The sequence below is a fragment of the Bombus fervidus genome, chromosome 4 (genome assembly GCF_041682495.2).
Source record: "Bombus fervidus isolate BK054 chromosome 4, iyBomFerv1, whole genome shotgun sequence".
NCBI lineage: Eukaryota > Metazoa > Arthropoda > Insecta > Hymenoptera > Apidae > Bombus > Bombus fervidus.
The window spans coordinates 18236806-18260164 of record NC_091520.1 but is presented as its reverse complement, the minus strand read 5'-3'; the positions used below and the strand labels follow the sequence as shown (position 1 = coordinate 18260164).

The 23359-nt window shown below is 44.4% G+C and overlaps 1 protein-coding gene across 2 annotated transcripts in view; it reads left to right on the top strand.

Annotated features, from left to right (window-relative positions):
* The window catches only part of Fz2 (frizzled 2), a 133207-nt gene that overhangs the window by 13015 nt on the left and 96833 nt on the right, over positions 1-23359 (top strand). Inside the window, exon 1 of one of the 2 annotated variants that reach the window (XM_072002800.1) lies at positions 22187-22816. The exons of the other annotated variant lie outside the window; for it this stretch is intronic. The gene's annotated coding sequence lies outside the window, so the exon portion shown is untranslated. Of the gene's footprint in view, positions 1-22186; positions 22817-23359 lie in introns of those variants that run through there. 2 annotated transcript variants of the gene reach the window in all.

The following is a 23359-nucleotide window of genomic DNA, read 5'->3' as shown; positions in this document are numbered from 1 at the left end:
GTATGCGTCTTTTAAATGCAAATATTTGCCGTTATCACTTTCCGTTCCACTACGACATAGGTAACTAAAAGCGAATTACAAGGCAAGTAAAACATCGTTCTTACATGGAATATTCAAAAACGAGCAATTTCCTGTACAAAGTCGCATTAAAACGTTGAACAAATCACCTGGTCGAGACTTCTAATCAATTAATAATTCTCGGTTCGTCATGGAAACAAGATAGAGCTTAATGTTTGTAACCGGATTGAATCGTTCGCGAAGGAACTGGCCACCGGTAACACGCGATCTACGAAGCAAACCGAAAGAGTATTCTGGCATAATATCCCTCCCTGAAGCAGAACCCTTAATAACATGGTTGCGGTACAAGTCGGATCCAAGGGCAAGATACGAGAAGGTAAAAAGTTAATCGTAGCAAAGAAGAGAATCGAAGCAGCTCGTACAGGAACGAAAACGAGATAGACGGAGAAAGAGAAAGCTTCCGTCGAGACAGTGATTATGTTAATCGTTACGCCAGGTTCCAGGTATTGATAACGGTATATTGCGACGGCAGCTTGAGATCCGTGCACCTTGCAGCAGATTATACCTGGCTAACTCGATGGTAAATAGAAACCTTACGCGATAACGAGCGCCGCGTTTCGTCTCAGAGGCTTCATCAGGTGAATTATCAACGCGGCTTGGTATTCGGTGAGGCCTGGACGTCCGTCCGTCTCGCTTCCACGATGTCGTGGAACCTGTTTATCGAAGCGTTTAGTTGGAAGCGGTAATTCTTGCCGAGTATTAATTGTAATTATACCCCCGGCGCTAATTGCACGTTATTAGATAGCGGAGTGGCTGGCAAACAAACGCCACGTTGGTAGCCTGTTCGTCCTCGTCCCTGTCTGCCGCCTGGTTTGACATGTTAACTCAAGACATCAGGCTCGTTGCATGAACCAGTCCACGTTCGCTCGACTTCGCGCGGTATTTCTTCAACCGTTTAGTAGAGTACCATGGTAATTTAATGTTTGACCAGGCTGGTTACAACATTCCATTAGAGCGAATTAGTTGGCTTGTAAATTATATTTTCCCAAGTGTATGGATTTCTTTTATAAACTGATAATCCTATTTTTAGATAAGAGAGAGAGAGTTTGAAGTACACGAACGAGTTCGACGTTGTCGAATTTTTTCTCTCTCTCTTTTTTTCTTTGTTAAGTAAGAAAAGGATCGAACCGTCCGATCGTGATACACGTTTCTTGATAATTTTTAGGGGACTGACCTCTGTTTCCTTTTCGTTCTTCGTATCTCGGAAAGAGGCGTTAAACACAGTGCAGATGTTCGACAGAGTATTCTACGTTTTCACATACATGCGCTTGCACGCGCGAATGTCATTGTATTCCAATAAATTCGGACGTTACTTCGCGAGTAAAAATACTTTCTTACAAACGAGGAAATAAAATCTTCAAATTTTCTCTACGACCAAAACGATCTTTCACGATACGCGTGTCCCTTGCAGACTTTCTCTACATTTCCGATCAAGGTATTCGATTCCATCGAACAAGTCCGTGCATCTGCAACCAAATCTTTCATCGGTTCGTGGTAACGCCGTTGGGAAGCATCAGAATTTTTATATTTCAAATATATATTCACGAGCAGTGTGTGGACCAATGAAGGGTCGTACCTTATCAGCTCGGACGGGTCATTCGAGCGAGAGAACATCGAAATATTGCGCATCGAGTCGTGCACGAGACCGAACCACGCCATCGGCGTAGAATATAACGAGTCTCCCATCGACCGCCCCGTGGAAATTACATTTTCGTTTTGAAATTCAATGGCGTTTCGAGTTTACCGATATGCTTCTCTCTCGACACGTCAACGATACGTATCGCGTAATTGCGCTCTGCTCGTATCCGTTTTCGCTAAAACCAACTGTTATTGGATTTTTCGATTGATTCCAGGCTGGTTGTCCGCTGGACACCTCGCGGATGACTCGTGTAATTTCGTCGATTCCCGATATCATAATCAACGATCTATCTATCACGCGATTTCACCTTACACAGAATTAAGTTGTTACGCAGAACAGTCATTAATAATAACGTTAAATTATTTTCATATACGTGATTCTTAGCTAAAAAATTAAATAACTAGGACGAGCTACTAGTCGGGAATACGTCGAAGATGGTCTGATTGTTATTTCTACGTTATTCGTTTAACATCGTTTAAATTATTCATATTATTCGAAATACCTTTATCCCATATTCGCAAATTGCAATTTCATTATTTTACGCGGAACATCAATTATCAATTATTAACATATTCTGTCGTTAGCAAATTAACATAGGGGATAATGGGAATATGAAAATATGAAATACGCTACACCGATGAATAACGAAGCAAGGAATCGCGTAGGGGATGAAACGTTAAGGTTATTGATACCAGTCTTCGCGGCGCAAGGAGACGAACACACGATCGAGGAGCAGCTTCAGAAAGGAAGATCACGAGACGTAACTCGATTACAGAACCTCTAGCATCCTTTATATTTCACCGGCGTATTTTCTTTTTCCTCCGCCGAAGTACGCTTGCGACGGGTTAATTTTCTCCCACCCCCTTATAACGTTCATCGCTCGTGTTTCATCCTCCATTCTCGTTCTTTTCACCGTCTCTGCATGGAACATACGATGAAAAATACACGACGCGAATATCGATATCAATACGCTATTGGTAGTTAGACTTGATCAAGGTTTGCTCATTTCCATTGTGAAATAAAGAGATGTTAGAATTTAATCTTAAAGTTGAGATTAATAATCTGTGGAAGACACAATGTTTACGTTGAAATAATATTCAGTGATGTTTATTAAACAGAACTACAGAACCAAATGTATATAAGCGAGTGATATAATTAACAACGTATGGAAATTGTTGATTGTTGGTCAGTTACTCTCGGACTAGACTTAGGTAGTGACCCATGATTCCTTAAATATTTTGAATCCCACTCTCTATACAGTAACGAGTATGACCTGTGTAAGTGTCCTGTTCAAATGCCTGTGTGGGTGTCTGTGTAAGAGTATCGTGCCTATGCGTGTAATATCGTTGTATTCCAACAAGAGAAAATTGAGATCTTTATGAATTCAATCACTAACGTTGGAAATTGTACGTAGAAATGTATATCTTTTATTATTTGAAAAACGGTTAATTACTATAACGATTTGTCGATAGGTATATTCGTGTTTGTTCGACAGATAGTCGACAACTTTACCGTTAACATTTACACCGTTATCTTATCTGTGTTCCCAATGGCGCCAAATTGATCAAACCACGACCAAATTAGCAATTCCGTTGCACCCCGACTAAATCTAGTCATCTAAAATGACATTCACGGCGTAAAGATTCAGATACGTGGAGATAATATTGGCCCAGATGTTAGGTTGCATTTGAGCACCGCTGCAAATCAGCATGACAAAGAATATGGAAGGAACAGTGTAGCAGTGGCCTCGAAGGCTCGGTGTACGCTGCAGCTCTGGGTACGAGCAAAAGGGTGGTGTGTGGCCAGCGAAATCTGTCACCCGGATGTCAATCAATATTTCGAGGGGTTCCAGTAGGCCGCCCCCTAACCCCCTTTTCTGGCTTTCCCTTATTCGAAACCCTCTGCCGTGTGCTGTGTACTCTGGTTTCTCGACGCGTCGTGTGCCGCGTAGATCGACGAACCGAATTCGTCCTGGCGTTCGTATTTCGCAAGCCCCTCCGCGGTGATTAATTTCCACTAGGAAATTAATCAGATGGAAAGAATTTGCCGTGCGTGGACGCGACGTGCAATGATCCGCGCCAACAGATGGGAAGACAACGGGCGAATTAAAGCGCGGCGATGCTCGCCTCCTTAATTTACGACGCTCGCGTCCGTTATTAGGGCCGTTTCATAAATCACGACAGGTCGCCGTTGCTGGAATATCGGGTTAACGCTAGTTCATCCGTTATTTACGATCATCGCTTCTCTGCGTCCAATGTAATTCGGTTTATCTTGTTTCTGGCGTGATCGACCGCGAGAAAGGGGTTGATTCTTCCGTAACGAGAACGCGACTCATCACCGTCCATTCACGTAGCTTGTTATCTTACTCTTCGTACCGTAAACTTCTTCCCCCTGTAGAACGACCAAGAAGAACGTTCCCTATATTCGAGACGAAGAACTCGTACGTCTCCTTCGTCGCCCAATTTGTCTTACTGAAAGAGCGATTTTAGTCGCAACGAGCGATCATCTCCTGGTAAACCAACTACCCTCCGACTGGCCCCTCGAGGAACCTCTTTAAACGATCGACCAGCGTACGAACGAGCGAACGCTGCTCTATCGATCAACCGGTGCGTCGAACGCTCTCGAGGCGAGCGTGCACCGAATAATTACGACACAGATGTTACGGGCGTTTCGAGCAAAGCGGAGAAAGCGACGCTAGAAGAAAGGGGGTTGGGTCTTGAACGCAGTCGGTAATTTTCAAATTATATATATACATACATATACGGAGACTCTAGAGAGAGTGGGACTCTATGCTCCACACTACTGCACCACCCCTCGACGCCATCCCGCCCCCCTCTCTCTCTTTCTCTCTCTCTCTCGCACTACTTCAACATCGTCATAACCGTTAACGTTATCTACAGAGAATATTGCGAGCTAGTAGAAGGGGGCCGGGATGAGCTGTTCCGCCGCCATAGGGAGGAACACGCAGCCCGCGTACATCGTGCATGTCCCTCAAAATAGAGTTACAAACTGTAACTACGTTTCGGTGCATTACTGCCGCGTTGGGTGCACTCGGGGGTTGGACCCGATGCCTCCGTCGGAATTCGCGGGGGCGCTCACCATGCGAATCGATCGCGGTTACCATGCTTTTCACCCGAAAGGGGGGTTGTGGCGTCCGTACGCGCTAAGCTCGAGAGAGAGAGAGAGAGAGAGAGAGAGAGACCTAGGCTTCGGCAGATCGTCGCTTCATGAGCCACTTTAAAATTTAAATGGACCTTTTGCCGCGATTCCTGGCACAACAGTGTGCGTATATTACCTAGCCGTCCCTTTGCCACCGGCGTCACGGCCAAGAAAGACAATATGCGCCGACCCCCGATGAAAGTACAAAGTTACGAATCCGGATCAGCTCCGTTCCTCGTTAGTTTCGAATTTATGCAATATTCATCTTGGATTTCCTCTCCTCCCCGTCCCCGTTTCCTTCGTCAGCTTGCGCGCCGCGTTTAAATTGATCGTATTAATGTCTCTGTTGAATCGCGAGAGCAGAGCGGAGGCACGAATAATTCGCTTCGAGAAAGCGGATCTTATATTCAACCGGAGCTCTCTTGTCGGGGTTAATTTCCTCCGATCTCGTATTTTAGTTCTGCGCGCTGTTATATAGTTCTTTGTATCTTTTTGTTATCTTATTCGAGCTGCGATTTTGTAAAAGTAGGCGAATCAACCGAGTCGTTTTAATTTACTCTTGGCCATTATTGTTTCGAGTCGAATCATCGTTTAAATGCGTGTCAACGCAAACACGTTAAGATCTTTATACAGAAGATATAACGTATTAGTGGAAAGACGAATGAAGTTAAAATATCAAAATTAGTTGCGATTGCAAAGATCGAACTTAGATCTGAGAAACAGACGTAACCCTAAAAACACGCTATGATAAATATAACGAGGAAACGCTGTAACTAAATTCACTCCATTGAACGCGGACATTCTTGACAAATTAAAAGTAAACAGGATTGGGCTGGAAAGACTATTATACGTTATAAGTAGATTCTAGCGGTGTATCTGCCGATCAACGATCTCTCCTTCAGCGGACCTATCTTTCCGCCCCACTTTTCAGGAAGGACCACGCTCGTAGTTTGGGTTACCATTCTCTCGTGTAAGAGGATTAAGATATTACTCGAGCGTGGCGGCGTGCAAGCGTCATGAAAACACGGGCTTTAACACGCTTTATTCGCTTCGTGAAAATTCACGTCTGAAAGTGCAACCCCCATCGTGGCTCCCTCTCGTGTCTGAGGGTTTACGCCGCGCGGAAAAGAGGGTTGGCGAGCATAAAATCGCTCGTGTACACGCGCGTGCATACACCTACTTGCGTCCGCGCTCTTCTTTCAATCCCTGACTTCTCGAAACGGATTTCCTACTCTCTCACGCGCCACCGTGCATTTATTGAAAATGTTTCTAACGATTTTAGCCAGATTTCCGAGATTCCAGGACGAACCAGGGGAAAACGCTTTCGCGAGACGAGGATTAAAATTTCCTCTCTATCTTATAGAGATTTTACGTCTATATATGTCAATACGGTTAGTGTATTTAGTAGCTTTTTCATCGTTGTTGTAAATGAAGAAACATCTCTGATACTTGAAAGATTTTACCGAAGGTACTCGTTTGAAATATTTTAGCCGCAATTCATAGAATTAAATTACCATTGAAATGGTACAACGAAAATAAATTAGGAGGTCGTACTTGGATCTCGATAAAAATTAACGCTAATTTTATCAAAAATATTTACAAAAAATGTGTCTCTGTAATTTCAAAAGGAAGAAGATGGAGGCCTATCGCGTAATTGGATGTTGATATGAATTCACCGAAAGGATCAAACGTCCTACGAACAAGCCAATTACCATCACGCTGGACAAAGTGTAAATTGCAAGTCCTAAAATTCGATTTACTCTCATCGCTCGTAAGATCTGAAAAAAACGATCTCTTAAATATAATTCCTTATAAACAACCAAAAACACGATATCTTAGATACACGAGAATGGAATGTTGCATCGAAAGTGGAAACGAGCGAGTCGCGTTGCGTTTCGTTTATCTATCGTCGCTCTTCCTGCGAATGCATTAAATTCTCACACTGATACGCGTCTCGGTGGAAGCAAAGCCATTACAGGATGCGTACGACGGTTACGACGCAAGAACAACGATGTCAACGACTACGACTACGACTATGACGACGACTACGACGACGACGACGACGACGACGACGACGACGACGACGACGACGACGACGACGACGACGACGACGACGACGACGACGATGGCGGCAGTGCTTTGAGGGCGCGGAGTGCCGCTCTCGACGTGTCATACGGCGCTCTCTAACACTGGCGTAGTGTCGTCTCGAATTATTTGGACCGTTCTTTGTCTCACTCGTCGATCCCCCGAGAATTTTTTACTGCCAGGCTCAATGTTCGTGTTTACCCCTCGAGACGTATTGACGCGTCCCAGCGACGAATCACCGAGATTCGTTGCGCCTGCATTCCACCGCGAAACTTGCGAAAAATCTTCGCCCGTAACGTTCCATTACACGAGACACGTACTATCGAGGAGGAAGTAGAAAAGCAAGTACGTAGAAGAAACAAGGATGAAAATAAAAGATAGAAGAAGAGAAAAAGGAAGAAAAAGAGGAAAAAGTCGTTGGAAGCTACGCCAATGGCACGCTAGCCGGCAATAGCGCGTGGCGGCGTCGACGACGGGGGTGAACTCCCCTCTTCTCGTCCAGCCCCTTCTCTTCTTCTTTCCTTAGCACTGCCACCCTTGGCTGCTGCCCCCGCCGAGTCCGGCACAGGGCACAGTCGTACTACTTTGATCGGCACTCAAACATTTTTACTACCCACCCCCTCGCTGGCTGCTAGCTTCTGCCGCTACAGGGCCTCCTCTAACGGGGAACTGGCGCTCGCCGCGCGTTCCTTGCCACCAACTAATTACAGGGTGGATCAAAGAATTCATCGACGCGACTTTCTTTCGTCCGTGTATATATTCGTGTGGTTCGTACCGATGTGCGTACATGCGTGCACGCGTGCCTGGTCTAGCATCCGTTCATGCGCCGATGCTGCGAGCAAAGAATGGCGCAAGAAGGGCGCGAAAGGGCGAGACCACGGCGAACCCTTGCATCCACACGGTGCGCGCACCCTGTCGCCCTGCGTGCTACCTGCACGCTTCTCGTCTGAGTACTCCTGGACATTTTTACCTGTGTGTAATCCAGATTTATTCAAAAACGAACATACTTTACGCAATAGAAACAAGTTTGCATTTGTAGTTTGCAACTTGTACCGTTAGTTGTCACACTATTGTATACGGAAGCCTTGGAAATAAGGCTCGAAATTACTTCTAGAAAGACATTCTTATTCTCTAACTCTATACAGTAGCATCTATAAATTAATTTTTGTTAGATTTTTATTACACAAATGTCGCTCGATTAACATGATAGTTTTGAAAAACCCGGAACAAACTTAACGAAATCACGGAACAACGTTAGAATTTCAGAGAAAAGCAACAGATGAATAATTAGATACGGCGAATTCAAAGCTGGAAGTTTCTCTCGGTTAGGAAAACGGGAATGGCGATGTCGGTAAACATCAGATTAGGTCAGTGCAAAGTGGAACGGCCACGCTGAAGGACCTCGTAACTCGGAGAATAAAGCCTGGACATTCCAGCGCTCGCGCGCCAAACGTTTTTCCCTTCTACCGTGTGTTACACATTCATCCCGTGGGACATTGACGAGCAATTAACAATGGCAGCGAATAAATCCGTCACGCGATTCGTCCGCGGATGCACGCCAGTGATAAATAATCCGGCCCGTGATAAAGACACCGAAACTGTTTCTGCGGCAATGGTTGCTTTTGAGCCGTCTGGTTGAAAAACACGGTTTGAAATTGCCAGAGAGTAGCGAAAGGCTGGTTTTCAAGAACCACCACCACAGGCGTACGCTACCGTGTTTCATTAATTCTAGAATAAAACGGGACACGGCCAGAGGAGCGGGGTGATGCGGGGATCGGGAGTGGCTTTGAATTTACCCTTTAACCGGGGCGACTTTTTCAACAGGATCACGTCCGGATCGCAGAGATTCGTTTGGCAGTTTCGGCGGGTCGGCAAATCAGGCGGTGGCAAACGAATACTCGATCGCGAGAATGATTTATTCAGAAACGTCGATGTCCGTTGGTCGGACGCGTGCCATAGAGAAAAAGTGGAAAATAGAGCGTCCGTTCCGCGAGATCGATGCCTCGGAATCAATTTGAGTAACCAAACACGAAACGCATTATTTTTGCGCTCTTGCTGCTACGTGACGTTTTTCTTTTTTTCATCCTGATGGCTTGTCAGCGAGCTTGTCGAACAGAGTCTGTTTAATGAACGTCGACGCACGCCTCTGAATGATAATCAGAGTTTTAGATTACGTACATGTTAGGAATGTATCGTGCCACTCGAGGTATATGTACATACGATTGTTTCGAGAGTAGACTGGTGAAAACGTTGGTTAGTTTCTGCTGTGTAGGTTCGCGAGCTCATTCGCCAACGACCGAGCGAGTCAGAGACCGATGCTTCAGATGCTGCTTCAGCAATTTTCACCGTTCGTCCGCTATTCCACAGGCGACGCAATCTGGAAGTTACGCTTGCGTATTGGTGGTAAGCGAAATATATGTGGCGGCATCGAGAAATGCTCAGATTTCTTGTGGTATTATCTATCATTCTTAAGAACAATTAAAACTAGAATTACCGATGATTATAGGGAAAATTGATAAACGAATTGAAAGAAGAAAACAAGCTTTTAACATCTGTACTAAATTCCTTAAAAAAACGGTTCGCTACTAATCTATAAAATTTCTATGAAAGATCGTGAATTGGTCATTCCGACTACACCGAGAGCCTGTCGTGGAAATAAAAGTATAGAACGATTTATCGTCCCATTGCGATGCGATGGTTGCCTGTTTCTTACGTTTAATGGAAAGTTTGGGTCAGTGGAAGTTTAGAGTTTTACAAAGTTGAAGCTTTCCGTTTAAACTTTCCGCGCTTTTCAAACGTAAAAAGTTACAATCGTAGATCATTTATCTCTCGTAAGTTTAAACAGAAAATATGGTTTAAACCACAGAACGAAAATCGGAATTAGCTTTTATATCTCTTTGTCGTTTAAACGATATTTCTTAGTCGAGCTCGACAGACGAGTAACGTTTAGTTAACGAAGATTCATAAATCGTCCTTAAATTTCTGTTTCGATCGACAGATGATATTTCGTTCCCACGGTTTCCTCGTGGCGTTGTCAAACGCGTACAGCAACGTTCTGAAGACAAATGTTGCAAATCAAACCGCACATCGTAACGCATCGCTGTCTGTACACAATTGGCGTCCATAAATGAAACGAATCGCTCGTATCTCCATCACAGTTAATCTGCAAACGTTAACCAAACGAACGTTCCATATTTCAACGAACTCTTCTATTCTTTTGTTGCAAACTAACTCGGTGGTTACCATCATCGATCCGTCCCGCGTTGACGACAATTTCAAGATCTTTGTTTCGCGAGCGTTTCACGCGTTTCTTAATCTTAGCGATCTCATAGGTGACAATACGAAATGTAGGAAAATCGATCGATTCCAGAAGCTGCGAATCGTATAATTCCATTAAACAGGAAGTTGAAAGAGAAAAAGTAGGTCGGCAATAGTCGTCCAAGGTTTAAGACATTGTAATTTCTTTATGATTGGTTTGCGTATTATATTCCTGAAGCACAAGCTAATGGGAACTTTTTGCCGGTTAACGCACGAGGAAGATCGCTCGTCCCTATCGAATAATCGTTCGATGAACCATTTCGCGAGCTCACGAATCACTTGGAAATTTCTTCACACGGTTCTTCTCACGAACGTCCAAAGAGACGTCGCTTTGAGACGGGGGTGGCTCGTGAGATTCGTCGAAAAAGAAACGCAAAAAAGGGGCGACGTCGGTGACAGGCGGCGGACAAGGGGGAACACAAGGAGAATACGCTTTTTTCTCGGTTCCGTCAGTTTCTTACACACGACGAAGCGACCGTCTTCGGTCCCGATTCGCTTCGATCCTTGACTCGAAGTTTTTTCCGGTCGCGTTTCCGTTTCCAATGCCTGTTTCATCGCAACTCTACCACGTCGGCGATTCGATCTCTGATGGGAGAGGCGAACAGGGCGGACGAAAGGAGAACAAAAGCGCGGCCCTCGGGAAATTTTCGAATCGCAACGATTCGAGGCGAGCGTGCTTTTTCTCGTGGAAATTTATGTTACGTTATCATAGACGCGATATCTTTGAAACCTACGCGCCTCGTGGTCAATTCGATCCCGCTGTAACGAAGGGCTACTTTTAAATCGTTTCGGCGAAGTTACCAAGGTTGACGGCGGAAAATTAGGTTTCTCATAATTATCGATAACAATCGAATTTCTACTACGCGATAAAAGTAACGTTATTTCTATATCGTAGACTCATTACAAATATTCACGAAACATTCGTGCCCGTGTCAGCATACTGTTCGTTGTATGCTTCAAAACTACCGCGCCAATCTATGGGGAATTTTCAATTAATTGCGTTACTTAGAAGCTACTATCTCTTCTAACTCAGCACATTTTTACCGTTTCTCTCCTTATGTTATCACCAAACGATAAGCATAGCTCCCATTTCGCTCAGGTATATAAACTACCATTGCCACTCGTTGATGACATTCTAGAACGAATATCATTTTCAAGATCCAATTATCGAATATCACAAACTATCGATCGTATCTTTCCTCGAACGCGTCTACTCATCGAGAAAACTCCACGAAATCTACCTCTCTGTATTCGACGCATGAAAAAAGCTAGCTCGAACTCCAACAAATCTCAAGTGTGAAAATTTCAAAGAGTTTCACACGCCACGAGACTCTCCACTGAAAAGGCAGGCCAATTTTTCGACGTTCCTAATAATGGCTCGATATCATTCGCAGGTTTTATCACGCGCAACATGCTCGTTGACTCGTACGTGGTCACGAAAAGATATAGCTGTGGCTGTAAAGCCTCGTCGAGAATGTTTGCGATTCGCCGATGCTCCAGGGTGTTGCACACTCGCGATGTAGCGGCATACTCGACGATCTTTCGTCGACAAAGAGGCTTCGGTCAGCCTCGCGCACCGGCTGGTCCTTCTGGCCACTCGAGTCGCTCTCTATCGCGCTGTGGAACAGTTCGAAAGGAGAGGAAGCGACGCGTGCACAAAGAGAACCATCGAGGAACGAAAGAGAGAGAGTAAAACAAGCACGAGGAAGACGGAGAAATTAGAGAGTTTCATCGTAGGCACGCGGAACGTCCACCGCGTCCGATGCAGGAATAGAAGAGAGAGAAAGAGAGAGAGAGAGAGCAGGGAGACCGAAATCGTAATTGGATTCGAAGAGGAGCACGCCAGGAGGAAGCGAGGCAACGAGGCGTAGACGAAGAGAGTGCACGAGCGGAAGGGAGGATCCTCTTCGGCTTCATTGGCCGACCCCGGCGATGTCACAAAGTATAATACGAACTAATTACCCCGTCGTCGGCAAAGCTGTACTCGACTGCCACTCCGGGACAATGAGTGGCCACTTCCGCGATGTTTTCTGCATACGCGGCATCGGAAGCAAAGGCTTCTCGCGGTACGGCCGCGAAAGAAACGCGGCTACGAGTAGGAGGAGCACACCTCCGCCCCTTCTGAAAGCTTCTTCTCCATACAGAACGACAGAGAGAGAGAGAGAATGCGAGTGAAAGAGACAGACAAACAGACAGAGAGGGAAAGAGAGAGAGTGAGAGAGTGAGAGGGTGATGGAAAAAGCAAAGATGGAAAAGATGAAGACGGAGACGCGAGAGAATGACAAGGGACGACGAACGAAAACACAAGGCCAGGTACGCTGACAGAGCGACAAAGACGAAAAGAGGAAGAAGAGCTTCTTTTTGGTTGATTAGCCCCCGCGACGTGAAACACAGCGAGCCGGGACGGAGTACACCTATCGTGACGCGTCGTCACAAAGCCCAACCGCGTACCGTCTCTCTCTCGTAAAGATACCGCGGAGGGATAAATCAAAGCAGGTACCATCCAACGTGCACGATGACCATCGTGCGAATCTCCGAGGGAAAAATAGCGGTAATTAGCCCCTTAAGCACCCGTGCCACCCATCGTGCGTATATCCCGTGGCTGACTTCTACCGCCATCGTATATATCGCCATCACCATCGGCACATCACCATCGTCGCGTACCGTAACCGACCCTCCTCCCACCGATGGGCCGGAGTCCCTCTTTGTAAAACAGAATGTACGTACCACCAGTTCGACGACATTATCGTTGTATACTTGCCGCTGTGCTACTACGTGGGTGGAGAGTCGGGACCTATTTCCCTCCCCGCGGGCTGGCTCGGTGCACACCGTGTCACATCCATGCCCGACGTCATACGCGCGCGTTTGGTCCCCTACGAAGCGAGTGGGTACGTGGCTGATGGAACGTCGAGGCTAAGGGGGATCGACGGGGGCGTGTAGCCGAGGAAACTTCAAAGCTCCCGAAACGATTGTTCGGCAACGCTGCCGCGTGTTCCTCGTGTACCTCGAGAGCACCAGAGCGTTTCGAGGAGGGGGTAAAGTACCCACGAATATACACCTACCCCTTTGATTACCTCGGCGGTGTACTCTCCTTGGTCTTCTTTTTTTTCTTCTTCGAGCTTCGACAAAAAAAGTAAAAAAGAAAGAGTCGAGTGAGAGAGAGAAAGGAGAGGGGAGAATAGAGAGAGGTGGGAGAGAAAACGCGAAGGAGAGAGCATAAAGTTGCCGGTTTCATACGGATGGAAAGGGCGAGCCTCTCGTGCCGCGGGAGCGCTAAAGAAAGAGGAAAAAGGGGATGGAGGGTGGACGAGGACCGTCACCGAGATGAAGAACAAGATGCTCCACACGATGCATCTAGCCAGAAGGGCCGTTCACGCTTGTGTACCGCCGTTCATACGCTACGTGTGGCCCCGCGAGAAAAAGCTTCCCAGTGGAAGAAGATCTGCTGATTTTTACGAGCTCTCTTCACCGTTTGACCTGTGTATCGTAGTACAGGTACAAAGTAAGAGGCCGCTAGGCTAGGCGGGTCTCGTAATAATTAATCCGACCCCTCGAACCCTTTAAGGTCCATCGATGCCACGACGAGACGAACGTGCAACTATTGCTGGACGGTATCGATTTCTATATCTCTAGAACTGTTCCTTATTTACGCGTATATAGTCTAGAAGAACTTGTCATCGTCGTAGCGAAACAGTTCTTAGCGATTTTTAGTAGACGCGTCGTTGTAACTTTTACTTTCCGATTGAAGATTTGCCGCGATAGTAATCGTTCCTTTGTCTCTTTCAAACGCCTCTGCAATCGTACCAAGCTCAATTTGATCCATCGATGTAATAGATCTTTGGCCGATAAATATGCCAGAGGACGCAACGAAGAAAAAAATGCAACTTCTAAAAATTGACCGGTTCTCCAATGAAGTAGCAACCAATATTAATCTTGGCGAATCTACCGTAATACAAAGTGTACCAGCCATACAAGATACATCGATGCATTATTCATAAGACTATTTCGATTCCACGGATAATCGCCAGCCACTATTTCACCCAGGCAGTAACAAGCTTTCAATGCAACCATACCCTCCCTAGAGCTTATTAATTTCGCGTGCGGATTTTTATGACAATGGGTGTCCGTCGCGCGAGAACCAAGTCAATGCAAACTACGCGGCCACTGTTCCAGTACACAATGGTCACGTACGACTTCAATGCCGATTCACGAGCTATTCATCAGGACGCATCGCGCGCGAGTATGGCTTATCTCGTTTCCTCGTCTTCCATAGTCTAGCCGCGTTGCAACGACTTCCCATTGTACGCTCGCTCACGCGACCAAGCCGAAACGCTCGCGATACCGCACGCGAGAGAACCAAACTGACGGCCGAAGAAGCATTTACAGGCATTTAATCGTATCGCTAAACGAGAATGGCCGAGAAGCATAAATAAGCGTTAGGGTCCCTTCGTCACCCCTTACAGATATATCTTTCTTTTCTTTTTACTCTTTATGGCTGCCGGCCATTTAGCCCTCTAACGCGGTGTGCTTCTAAAGCTAAATTGGCGGACGAAAGAAAGCTCGATATAAATAAAAATGAGCAACCATGGTCTATTACGTTACGATAAGAAGCTATAAATAGAATTTCTTTTTTTTTTTTTAATAAACGGATTATATTCTACGCAGTCTAAATATAAATGTATCCACTTATCCGTAACGACGGAGTATCGACACTTCTGTGCATCGACTCGATAGCAGCGAAATTCCCGGTACGAATGTTTTGCCGAGACGATGATCGCATGCCACTTAAAGGTGGCAACGAGGTGATTATTCGTAATAAATTGCAATTTTAACTTCCACGTGGCAGATAATGAAAAATTAATTCGTTCGTTCGTTCGTGAATATCCATCTTTATAACACGATATCGTTTCTTTTTAATCGTCGATTTCCACCACTTTTATTTTCAGCCAGCAATAATTAAACCGTAGATACTTATGCATGTTCAGGTTTGTGCGATTGTAATTAAAGAAAGATTTGTTTCAACCTACAAATATTGTAACGGATATATCGACGAATATCTTGTATATTCTTCCATGTCATATAGAATTTTGCAATTAAAATTTTCCACGAACGGATAAATATCCACGATCGAATCCTCATACGCTGATAGCCGCTCCTTCGACGCTAAATTTCCACACACTCGCTTTTATGGAACGTGTACGTCGATTGCTGATGCATTAGTGGTATCGTATCGACGTCGATAGGTGCGGCAAACGGCAGTAACGTACGCGCTATTCTTATACCTTTGAAATCAATACATTAATAATCGCCGACGAATATTACGTTTGTTCATCATCGGATAGGTCGATCGTCAACGAGCTCGAGGAGAGGAAAATTTCCTTTATTTATTCGAACGAATAATAACAGGTAATACGAACTGTTCGTACTTTTTCACGCGTCTTGGCCCGCCTATATAACGTTTGATCTTCTCTTCTAACGAGTACGTAACGAACGGTAAAATAATTTTATACATTTTGTTCTAAATAAAGGACAAATGACATTTAATATAACGCGAAAGGAAAAATTCAGGAATATTTAGGTTAATTGCGGAAACTTGTAATTCCCTGCTTCATGATTCCCATAAAATACCTATCACGAGCGTGTCGAGGCTTAGCATTTAAACGAATCGGGTCCTTTATCCTCGTCTGTTTCCTTTGGATACTTTTCTCGCGTGATTCCGCTCGAGTTTGCTCCGCGCACAGAGATACCTCATGCATCGTGCGGCTAAGTAGCCGGTTCGACGGTATAACTCATTTGGTATCGGGCCTCGGACACGTTTCCCTTCGACCCATGCCCTTGCCACTATCGCCGAGAATTACGAGCGTCATTACCATTAGTCGCGGTAATATAGTAGACGCTCTCGCGTCTCTAAACAGATACGAGGCACCGAGTTCCAAGGGGGTTCTCCTCTCTCTCGGCGTTGTTGGCAGGTCGACGTCTGCCGACGTTGAAAGGAATGCCACCACGAGCGCGGCTGTTTATCGCGTTAAATGGAAGTCGGGCGTGCCGCGTCGAAATATTACGCGCGCCCGCTGAAAAATTGGCTCGATTCGTTAATGCTCCTCGGATTGGGTGGTTTCCTTGTATCTTTATGGGCTGAGAGCACCACTGACTCCATGGAATTGTACATTTTCTTCGTCGAACGAGATTGTTCGTTTTTCGTAGGTTAAGACAGAAGAGAGTCTATGGTGAATTTTATCACGCATCTGCAGACTTGGATCAACCGAATGGAATCGTGGATTTTCTTCCTGCGAACTGATTCTTCTTCTTTGATGAATTAAGAAGAAAGGCAGCTTTCTGGATTTACGTATTATTCGCCGAGTAAACTGCGCGATATCTCCAATTACATTAAATATGCGAATGCCGACAGTTTTAATTAATATAAAAATAGCCACACGCGCGATAGACGAAATAGCGGCAAAGTACTGAAATATTCAAACTAACAGAACCCGTGGAAATCCAAATGGCTCAACCCTACGGTGGTTAAGCTCCATGCATCACCTCCCTCGTAAACTCAAAAACTATACGTACCACACAATGCCCCCTTATCCGGCAAATTATCACGTGCTTAATTACAGTAGCGTATGACCTGTCGGCGCGAATGAAACGATGGCGCGGCCTAAAAGACTGCCGACGGCGAAGCAGGCCGCGATGTACGCGAACAAACGTATCCCCCCGACACAAATGTTTGCGATTGCTCGATTAAAAGGCCGCGAAGAGTCGTTCGTGAGATAATCCGGCGAAGAAAAAGGAAAAGATGCCGCGTACTTGGTCGCGATTAGAACGTTTATCCGTGTTCAGCGAGTTCGCTAATTTGCAGCGAGTTTACACTCGCTTGTTTACGCACGTGTCATTTTTCTTGTTCACCCCTGTATTTTTTCTCGTCGCGAGTTTAAAACCACGTACTGGCCAACGATAGTTCTCTCGCCTTTTATCCTTCTCTCTTCGTATACGGGAAAATTTACGATTCATTTCGCGAGCAATAATCGGCGGCCACGTGACGCCGCAACGCCGCTGCGAATTATCCCTTAACCCTTGATGAATTGATATTGGCCCAGGCGCGTTTTGCCGCGCTTTTTTCCAGCCGCTGGTGCCGTTGAATATGCAATTGATTACACGACCGATCGGGGAGGCTCGCGATGCCTGCGATTAATTCCGATTCCACGGAACCACCGTTGCAGGCCGCGTGTTCGATTTAACATATTTGATCGATACCCCGTGTGTTCGCTACGCCCGATTATTCCCCCGTATACACACATGCACCCACACCTCCACACACACACACACACACACATAACCGATCGCGAATTATCATCCCGTTACTGCCAGCGAAATTTTCGATGTCGACGAGCTTGCATCTTGTTTTCGGAATTAAAAATCGCTGCTTCGAGCTATTTGCGTTGCTTCTGCAAAAAAAAGAGGTCGTCGATAAGTTTGCATCGCGTGGGAGTCGAGCAAAGTTCGCGGAAAGTATCGGAGTTAGAGGAAGTAGGTAGTTGATGGGTGTTTATTAGATATCCAAGTGTCAAAATCATCTACGTTATCCAATTTGATTCTTAAATTAGAAATACACGTTTAACACGGCGCACGTGCACAGATTTAACGTAGCGTGTAACAACTACTCTTTATCGATGAGCTTTATAGCGTCTGTTTAAAAATACTCTTAAAAAGATATTAAAAATATCCGACAGCGTAGTTAACCAATATTTGCAACAGTTATTTGGTCTAACTAGTTATAATGTAGAATATTGCGATAGTTAGAAGAGTGTACGGTAAGTGGAATCCACCTGCGCTGTACGAGCGAGGATTGGCATCGTCACACACGCTAAGAGAAATTCTGTCCACAATCGATGTTATGACCATCGCGAATTTCAATATTTTAGTTAACAATAATTCACTGTATCGACGCTTAAATATTTATACAAACGTTTGAATATTATTAAATTGGTGGGAAAGTAGCGTCAGTTTAGTTGATGTTGCTACTTTCTTTAATTATGCGTTTAATGTCTATTGTCTTCTACGATTCCACTCCATTGTTCTGAAAACTTTGCAATTTCGTTGAGAACAACATTTTTGTAGGAATTTTGATCGAAGATCGTAATCCTTTGAAGGCGTTGCGAGAATTTTGCACGGATTTTACGACGTTTTATCGAGAATATCGACGCGTGAGTTATCTAAAATCGTGCATCTTAATATTCTTAAGGATGGAAATTACTTTCCCTCCAAATCAATATTTCTGCTCCACCAAATCTAACAGATACTTTGGCATTCGCTCAAATTTGCACGACGCATAGATAGCTTTCATTAGTAACGAATCTCTTAAGCTACCGGATTACGAGAGAACAGCTGGGTGTTCTCAATATTGAGAAGGCTAGTTGCTCGATACACGATGTTAATCACACGCCGTACGTCAGAAGCACGCGAGGTCGTATCGACGATCGGACGCCGGACGTCGTAGGCTTTAATCCCGCGAAATCTCGTCCTGTCTTGTAATACCGATCGACCAGACGTCCTCGCAAAAACGAGTCGGATGTAATTAAGATATTAATAACTCGTTGGAAGAGAGAAGCGTTCGCGATGATGGTCGAACGCGAGGAATCTGCATCGAACGGCCTTGGATCGAGTGGAAAAGATTTTCGTGCGAATCGAATCACCAGAGAGCTCGCGTGTCATCGAGAGCCACTCTCCGAACGACATTAATCGAATAATCGACACTCTTCCAAGAATCGCTTGCGAAAAATGAATCGATTACTTCGTGTAAGGTAGAGTTTGTGGATGTATAGATTTTGTAATTTTATTTTTTAAAAATTACGAAGAAATTGGTGTGTTTTTTAGCCAAATGGAAGGTACAAGCGGAATACAAGAATAGAATTCTTTTAATTCTGTCGCAGAATTAAATGGATATGCAAGTCTCTGGTTAAATAATGATCCAGTTACGAGTTAATATAATTTTAGGCAATCTTTCAGAGTGTTCAATTTTTCATTCAACGTTCTATCCAGAGAAATTGCAAGAAATGCAGATATCGATATCCGTTCGTTCCTCCGAAACGTTGCTTTAACGTTACTTCCATTAAAAAGGAAACACTGCCTGTTCTCGACGAGTTTTAAAAATCAAGTCTTCATATCCCAGTCGCTTTAATCGAATTGTACGTACCACGTAATTTCGAAATTTTAAAAGAGCATTAAAAATTCTCGATTTTCACAGAATATAAAAATTAATACTCTTTCGTTTCGCAAATCAGTTTGCAATTGCCGTAAAAATATTACAGCGATATATGTATTTGTTTATTTTATTTTGTATTCGGAGCAGCAACGAAATTCGTTGACGAATAGAAGAATAACGCCGGAAACCTTATTTCTCCGGAACTATAAATCTTTCAAAACCCATTCCATACGTTTTCATATCTTCAAGAACGAATTTCTTCACACCAAGAACAGCTAAGCACGTTCGTTCGTAGATACACATAGTTGGCGCATATTTCCAGGCTTTACGCTGCCATTTTTCTTACCGGTGAAGTTTATGAAGCTATAAAGTACGCGGGGAGTCCTCGCAAGACATTACCCTTTTAATTTTACAACGTGCACATTATATGCAATTATTCACGGGCATTACACGGTTACAAGTCTCTGGCAAATCCCTTCACGAACACGTAACATGCGTGACACATGTTTAAATTTCAGTATTCCCTTGCTAACGAGCCACGATGTACGCTCGACATTTTATTTTAATTAGCCTAAATTGCGTCGGAGGTGAACGACACGCTTAAATTTTGTTTAACATTTCGGCTAAAATTTCATCTCTAATCGCGGTGCAACCGCACAGTAACGTTATCAACGAATTTCCGTCGAAACGCTCGTCAACTTTCCGTTTACATAGTATCATTCTGCTGCTATTAAAACATTCAACGCGAGTAATATCATTTCACCGATAGGTTCGCCATCAGAACGTTGGGTATTCTCATCGTCGATTAATACCATTAATAAATTTTACAACTCGCAAGATGCGACTTGTTGGTATATTAATAAATCTATTGGCGTAAATTTTTGAAAACAGATTATACAAGCTACGAGTCAGCTGATTATCCTATTTCACGCGTATATGTATTATCTTCTACTCGGATAATTGAATTGTTAGAAAATTCTGAAATATCGAAAGAACAAAAGTCCTCTAAGAATCAAACGCTGTTAATATTTAAAAATTAGAACTAAAACCTCGTGTAATTTGGTCGACTCGTCGTTTTGTCTCGATCGTACAAGTGGACCCTGCTATTTAAAATTACACGAGATTCGTTCCGTGCCGCTTGTATTACGAATGCTATACCGATTTCGTTCCAAGCGAATCTGGTAGCCGTTTCTTTTCTCGTATTCATCGCGCGAACGACGTTGAATCATTATCCTGTCCTGTTTAGCCAATCCGTCGATGTAAATACGAAACTTATCGCGTTTCGCCGTCCGAATACGAACTATGGAAATTTAAACGAACGTATAGCGTACGCCATAGCCTTTCGACAAAACACAGAATTAAGAAAAAGGAGTATTCATCGAAATTTGTATCTATTTGACGTATATGAGAATTTTGAGCGAAAGACAAACGAACTAGGCTGTCGTTTCTTAATCATTCTACTCGTCGGATGCAAGTACACACTTCTAACTGTTTGCGTTGAAATTCACTTTGACGATACAAAGAAGCGACACTACAAAGAGACAAAAGGAAATTCGTCTGGGGCTCGAAGGCGATACCGGGACAAACGCTCCAACATTGAGAGAAATGTATTAGTGATGAAAAGCCATCACCTTTACGTTCATTGTGATTAACGTCGAAGAAAACACGTTCCGCATTTGCAATGCAAATTCAAGAAGTATTCGTGGCCCTTAATTGTTGGATGTTTCACGTTCCATAACCGCGTGTCGTAGAAAACGGAAAATTATTGGAAGGTAGTCGAACGAGATGATGTGAATTTTACCAAAAGTTCCTCGGATTACCATTTTCTGTTTTCGCATTCCTCCGTATTTAAACTAAATATTATTATCACAAACTTTCGACAGAAAAGGCACGTATTTCTTTTCGATTATCTTTTTTGATCGTAGGGTTTTCTCCGAGTATTTTTGAAATATGTTTATCTGTATAGAAAACATTGATTGCTCGATTCTCTTGGAAAAAGTAATAATTCCAAAATTATTGATTATTATATTTTAGATACTAAACGTATCATTAGTATCGTCGCAAACACCTATCGTCATCACTTATTTCTCTTTCAACTATGTTCTTTCAAATTAAATTCTTTTAACCAGATGATATCGAATATAGTATTCCTATAGTCTAACACCAATGTCAAAATAAAATCACCGTAAAGAAGTATCAAAATGAGTAAAACTGCCTACGGTACTTTCCGGAGATACGTCAATAATCGAATAATCGAAAAGTTCGGTGGAACTCGATCGGCGAGACAATCGAAAAGCTGGGCCGTTTCATCGACGAGGACGAGGGTACGGAACGGAGCGGTTTCTCGACTTGAGAAAGGTCGGAAGTCGCGGCAGATCGATGGCGCGAGGCGGTGAAAGAAACGCATCCGCGCGAAAGGGGCAGTCGCGTACAGGCGATGCGACGCGTCTTTATCGGCGGTCGCGTTTCGTCGCCGTGTGGCCGGATTGCGCGAGCGTCGAGTACACGTTCCTGGCACGCACACACCGGGGAACGCGCGTGAAAGTATCGCGGAGGAGGAACGCGGGTTCTGTCGGTTGTAACGGGAGAGAAGCTAAAGATAGAGAGAGCAAGATGGAGAGAGAGAAAGTGCACGCTTGCGCGCGTTCGCGCGCGCAGTTCTCGCGAGCGTCGATAAAAGCGAGCGCCGCCGGGCGGAGCGGGCATTTCTCGCGCGCCTTCCAGACCGGCAACCCGGCCAACGCGACGCATCCATTCCTTCGACGTTGAATCGAGTCTTATCGAAACTGTTGCTCAGATCGCGTGCATTGGCAATCGAAGAATAAAGGGGAAGAAATATATCGTGAAAATTTGTCGCTTCGTTTGTTGGTTAAGAGGCGGCTTGTTCGAAATGGACCATTAGTTTTTGTCGTTTGTGCGAGACAAAGGCGTCGAGACACAAAGGACTGGCGCTTTCGAGCGAGATTTCAGGAAACAAACGACCTCGTATGGACCTTCTAGTGGAAACTGTTCAGCCACTGTGATCGTTGTTCCGAAGTGGAAGTGCAGAGGGGAAAAGGAAGACGAGTTGCGGACGAAATGAAGTTCAATGGAAGAGAGTAGAGTCGACCGGGACTGAATTATTGGTTTCGGGAGTTTGGCAGATCAAAGTGGTTGATGGATCGATAGATCGAACGTTATAGTGGCGAAGTTTCCGCGTATCGTCCGGTGAATCTCTTTTATTGGTCCCATAAATCGCAACTATGACCGGAATCTCTCGTTGTTGACACAGCACGTAAGGAGGGACGCTGCTCGGCAGACGATTTAGCGCTATCTGATCGGACACCGGCTAACAGGTAAGAAGTACAATAAGACGAATCCGCGGTAGGTAGATAAGAAACTGCGATCGAAATGGTAGGCCAGCTTCTTCTGGCATGTCTAGAGAGAAGATTGATGTAACACGATGATTGGTTTTCAGAGCGTAGAAAAGTTGAGATTTGTTTTGGAGATCGCAGTGATTGAAATTATTCTTTGATGAAAGAACCTTTATGGGCGTAACTTTGTGATATTTTAGATATGGCTGCGTAGACTGTAGCGATTGAAATTCGTACATTGCTTGTATCCGAATAAGAAGATGTCAGACTCGATTAGAGGTGTCGTCCCTGGTTATACAAATAGAAGGTTTATTCAGAAAATACGTTTGATAAATTTGCACATTCGATAATCTATGCAGTTTCTACGACGGACCACCTTTCTCGATCGAGGGAATGTAGAAAACGCTGCTTAGAATTCATAGAACGCTAACCTCCGAACTTGTATATAAACGGAATTCCGGACTCTCGAACCAGAAATCTATCAATTTGGGTAATCTATCATTTTTGTCTTTTAACGTCTCTCGT